This window comes from Zootoca vivipara, chromosome 1, assembly GCF_965207765.1.
Source record: "Zootoca vivipara chromosome 1, rZooViv2.hap1.1, whole genome shotgun sequence".
NCBI lineage: Eukaryota > Metazoa > Chordata > Lepidosauria > Squamata > Lacertidae > Zootoca > Zootoca vivipara.
Window position 1 is genome coordinate 74977186 of NC_142582.1, and position 5840 is coordinate 74983025.

A 5840-nucleotide genomic window follows, 5' to 3' on the forward strand; every position below is an offset into this window, starting at 1 on the left:
AGGCACCCTCCCAGGATATATATGATATAAATAAAATGCTGGAAGGATAAACTTTTATATATATAAACAGCTGGAAATACTTTGTTTTAAATCTGATGAAACTGGGTGGGTGGGGGTTTGATGTATCAATCCAATAAACTGGTTCAACGATGCCAGCACTGCTATGTTGTTCTTCAAATCGATTAATAATTATATTTTATTTATTTATAAAAATATTCAAAATTATATTTTGCATACCACCAACTGCAATTCTTAAAAACTTCACTACTTAAAGACACCTGAGCTGTCCAGGTCAGGTCTGACACAGGGACTGTATGATCTGCCAAGGGCAATGGAAAGTCCTTCTAGTCCATCTTTTACAATGTCCATGAGAATTGCTAAGGTGTACAGCATCTTGTACATTACATAACTCAAACCGGCCTTCACAAAGCAGGAAATTTCCCAGCAGGAAATTACCTTAGGAGCCATTTGTTTTCTCACAGAAAGGCCATTTTCTGTTGGGGAAATGTCTGGAATTTTCTTTAGCATCCATCATTCATAGTCACCCAACCATTTTACATAGGAAATGAAGCATTAGTTAACTCTCATTACAGCTGGTAAAAGCAATTCTCCTCCAGTGTTTTACTTTCCCCACCCCCCACCCCAAGTTACCTAGCAAGGCATGAAAGAAATTAAAGTCCAATCCAAAGTCTCTCTTGCCTTCCTAGAATCGTTTTAGTTTCTTTACCGTGCTAAATTTAACTGGACATAATCACCCCAGCAGAGGGAACCCATTGAACCTGGCCATCAAGCCATTTCTACTGATTGCTGCCAGGCCTGGTCAATCCTACACTGAGTGGCATTTTTGCATTCACGCACATGGTGTTGGTCCATAATGGCAGCATTATCCCATTCTGTGTGAGGCCTGCTTGCAGGCAGAAATGAAGTTATTTCTCTGAAATGGTGCCAGAAATACCAAACTATAGGCTCTGTGTAGAGCATTAAAGGCCATCAAGGGAGTAGCTGATGCAACTCCACACACACACACACACACACACACACACACACACACACACACACAAAACCACAGGGTGAATGCCAATCATTCCTGACAGCCTGGGGCTGATGGGAATTGGAATCCTATAACATCTTGAGGGCCACAGGTCCCCCACCTCTGGGCTTCCTGTTCTTATTCTGACTCTCAGCAGTGTTTGTTGGGTGGTTTTGTGCTGTCTTTTGCTCAGTGATTTATTTGTGAGAACCTGGTCTCCAAAACCATTGCATGTGCCTATCAATCCTTGACCCTAGCGATTGTCCCCCTTATCTTATTGGGGGTAGGGGGGTAAATACACAAATTCTTCTATGTCAGTTCTAATTCCTGTGCAACCACTGTAGTACCCCAAGGAAAGCAGTTCTAAACAGCACTAGCATGGCATGATTTAATGAAAACAAATTATAGAACTGAAAGCTGGCTCAGGCAGTCTGTCTTTGACTCATCTTCCTTAGCCCAATTAAGTCAAAGTCAGGCAGAGAATTAGCAGCAAAGTGAATGGCATCTGATTAAATGGGAACAAATTCAAAAAAGGGGAAAGAAATCGTTTTTCCTTCTGTATCATGTCACGCCTTCTTATTTCCCCCCCCCCACATTTTGCTAATTCAATTTTACCAAGCTGCAAAACCACAATTTATGCTGATTCTCTGTTTTCTTCTTTGGCTCACATCCTTCCAGGAAGGCCAGTCTAACCTTGTCAAACCTTCACAACCGAAAAGAGATTCTTGGGCTGAGTTCTCCTGGGAATCCATAGCTGAAATTAAGTCCTGCGGGCACAAAAGTAAACTCTCTTAGGCTGCAATCCTATGCTCACTTGCCTGGGAGTAAATCCCATTCAATTCAGTCAGGCTTAACTCTGTATAAACATCTATAGGATCACTACCTAGTTTCCAGATTTCTCAGTCCCTTTAGAACAAAATTCCAGACCGATTGCTCATGCAGGAATGAAACTCAGAATTAAAGTTCTGTCCCCATTGATGCAACCATAAATATGACTAATACAGTGATGCAAGAAACCAACTAGGAGATCTTAAGGCAACTTGGATCAAAATGTTGAATGGTCAGGGTTAAGAATAGGACTCACTACTGGGATAAATCTACCTGATGTGGTGGACTGGAAATGACACCCACACCCACCCACAAGTGCCAGGAACTAGTACCATATTTGGTTCCTGAAGCATCCTATCAAGGCTTGGCTTTGCTGGAGTCTCTGTGAACTGGTAGCTGATGGGACAAACTGGCACCAGACTGCGGACCAACCTAGTCCAAATGCTGACACAGTCTGACATTGTGCACTGATTCAGAACAACTGAAAATGTTGTTGATAGGTACATTGCACCACCACCCCCGGACCCATCCCTACAGCTGCTAATGTTCAGCTTCAATGTTTATACTGGTGCAAGGATGGGAACCTCAATCCTGAGTTCTTGTACAACACTCTTAAAGATCAGAGGTTCCTTAGAAGTCTGAATATACACTTGCACCCAAATTAAACTATACTTGGAATTCTAATGAAATCCAGTGTGGTGTATTGGTTAGAGTGTCAAATTACAAGTGGGGAGACTCAAATTCAAAACCCCACTCAGTGATGAAATTCACTGCACAAGTCTCTTATCTCCTACCTCGCAGGGTTCTTATGATGATAATATGGAGGTGGGGAGAGAACACTTTGAGCTCTTTGGAAGAAAGGTAGGATAGAAATGTAATAAACAAATGAATGAATAGATAATGCAACTCAGTTTGATGTGATATCAGCTTGGAAAATGTTCCAATTCTGAGAAATCCTAAATACTATTGTAATGTATCATTTCAGGCCCATTCCGACATTTTGTTCTGGGAGAAATCATGACCTGTTCTGTCTCAAGCCTTAACACAGCTCTCCTTATCACTGCAGGAAGGAAGCAACAAATGAACTAGTTGGTAACTTGATTGTTCAGTGTGCTATCTCCCAAGCTACCCACTACACCCTCAGAAAACGTGATGAAATATATGTATATCAGTACAAGCCACGAAATGTTCCTGCTTACTCTGCGCCATTCTCACAGTGTAACTGTGTAAGAATAAGGGACTCAAGGAGGTGCCAAAGTTGGCTTATGCAGGAGAAATCTGCACAAAATCCCTGCATGACACGGGCATCCTTTATGCTCAGTTGGGTGGTGAACTGGGAATGCCGGGTGCTCCTGTGCAGAGGTGCTGCAAGTCAGTAAGATTGCTCTGTAAGAATTAGGTTCTGAATTGGGGCTATTAAGTAAGGAATCTGTATAAACAGATAAATCTAATTACATGATTTCCCACCCACCCACCCAAACAAATTCCTATCTTTAGATAGCTACCATGGGCAGCATAAACTGGAAGAAGCATAGTGCAAGATAAACCACAGAACATTTGTGGACCTAAAAGACAAAATGTACCGTAAAAAAGATTGAGAGAGACTGGAGACATATCCCATCAGAAATGATTTGCTCAACAGCTAATGTCTCCTTCAAACATTAGCAGTGTTTTGTTGTTGTTGTTGGGAGGGGGGTAGCACTTCCTCCAAACATTTTTTTCCTGTACTTGCATATGGCACAACATGATATATCCTTCTAATTAGTTCCCTGATTTCCCCAAGCAAAGTGTGCTTTTCTTTATTGATGAGGAAATACGATTAAAATGCCATTGAAAGACAAGAGCAAAAGGGAAAGGACTTACAGTATTATACATTATTAACATGGCCTGTACAAACAACACCGATTTTTATAGATGCTAGTCAGTATTGCCTTTCAGAAAGTAAACTTTTCTGTTTACTCAGAACCTGTGGGCACATAAATTAGCCTGCCAGTCTTCAGCTGTAACATGTGCTGATACTTTTATTCTGTTTGTTATGTTATGTAACTTCACATCTACCCTGATGGGATCTAGGATAAATCACAACTTGATTGTGGCTCAGGGCTCTTGGTGTTTTGGTGGGTCGCTGAAGGAAAAGGTCAAGGCAATTGGCAGCAATTGAGAGAAAGTCGGATTCCATTTTGGGGGTCATTAGGAACAGAATTGAAAAGCAAAGCTGCCAATATCTTAATGCCTTCTTACAAATCTGTGGTGCAATCACACTCGGAAAACTGTGTACAGTTATGGTCATCGTATCTCAGCAGAGCAGGAAAGATGCCCCCAAAAGGAATCAAAATGAGCAAGTGCCTGGAGCAATTCCCTGATGAGGACAGGTTACAGAGTTTGGAGTTTGTTTTTAGTCTAGGGAAAAGGTGAGTTTGTGGAGGGCATGCAGAAGTATATAAACTTATGCAGGATGTGAAAAAAGTGGATAGGGAAATGTTGTTGGCATTACCCAGCAGCACGGATGGGGGAGGACATAATCTGGTATTGCACAATAATTTATATATCTGCCTCTTTAAGAGCTGGAAGGCATATATTCCTCTTGGAACCTGACTATCAGAGCTGAGACTTTTTGATTGATATCTTGCTAATGAGTCCTGCTGTTTGACCGTCATTTTGGCTCATTACTAATTCACAAACCTTTCCCATTTACAATGCTGTCAGTATTGAACCCTGTGTAAGCGCATTTCAGAATGTTCCCATATTTAGCTCTTGATGACTAGTCTTGGCTAAGCAATAAATCAACGAAGAGCGTGCGCGACTGTGATGAAATTACCACCACCAAGGCCGGTGTAGACATAAGAAACACCATCGGCTGGATGGCTCTAGTCCAGCCTTCTCAAATCTGTTGCCCTCCAGATGTTTTGAACCAGCACTCCAATCATCCCAGACCATTGCCCATGCCAGCTGGAGCAGTCCAAAACACCACAGCAAGTATCCAGAGTTTCATAGCGCAGGTGGAGATTCCAGAACCGCTTATGAGAGCTTGCATGGGCATTCTGGGGCTCACCAGAGCTGATGTTCATCACTGCAATATTCCCTTTCCTTCTTTTTAAAAACATTTTATAGTTAGCAGGTGGGCAAATGCATGATTGCAGATGCTTGTTTTATTGTTGTTGTTTTTACTTTAAAATGTATAATATTTTATTATCTGGTAAATGTGCTTAGCATCAGAGGCAAGCCTCATTTTATCACTGTAGTCATGATGACAAAGCTAAAGTTTAAGTGAGTTTTAAACAACTGCACATGCTCATCGTATTTCTTATTCAGTTGGGGTTGGGAAACTTCTTGCTTGGCTTGGGGGGGGGGGGTTGGCTGGTTCTAAAATACTGTAACAGGAATGTGGAAGCAGTTGTAAAACCTGGAATGGCGAGGAGAGGCGCAGAGAAGTGTTAACTGTAGCTTCACAACTTAAAGGGGAGGGGGTTGTAAGACCATTATAAGCCCAGATTCTAAAATTGCCTAACAGTGCCGCTGACTGAGTAGCAAGAGAAAAACAGATTGCACATGCTTACCAATAGTCTCTTGTACTGTAATTTGATTTCTATGTTCCAACACTGAGCCCAGCTGCTCAGATGGATCCTGGAGATTGGCGAGCACTGGCTGTTTTTCTAAGGGTCAGATAGGTGTCTGCATGCATTTGTAACCACAAAAACTATCAACAGTTGCATATGTTTCACCGGTTTTCGTAAAGAGGACACAAAGATGCAAGGAATGGATGTTTGTCAAAATAAGAAGGATTAGCAGACCAACCCTACATGTTCTCAAACTTAATCCATTCCGGAAGTCTGTTCTAAAACCAAAGCGATCCAAAACCAAGGATTGCTTTCCCATAGAAAGTAATGCAAAATGGATTAATCTGTTCCAGACTTTTAAAAACAACCCCTAAAACAGCAATTTAACATTATTTTTACTATCTAACGAGACCATTGAGCCATAA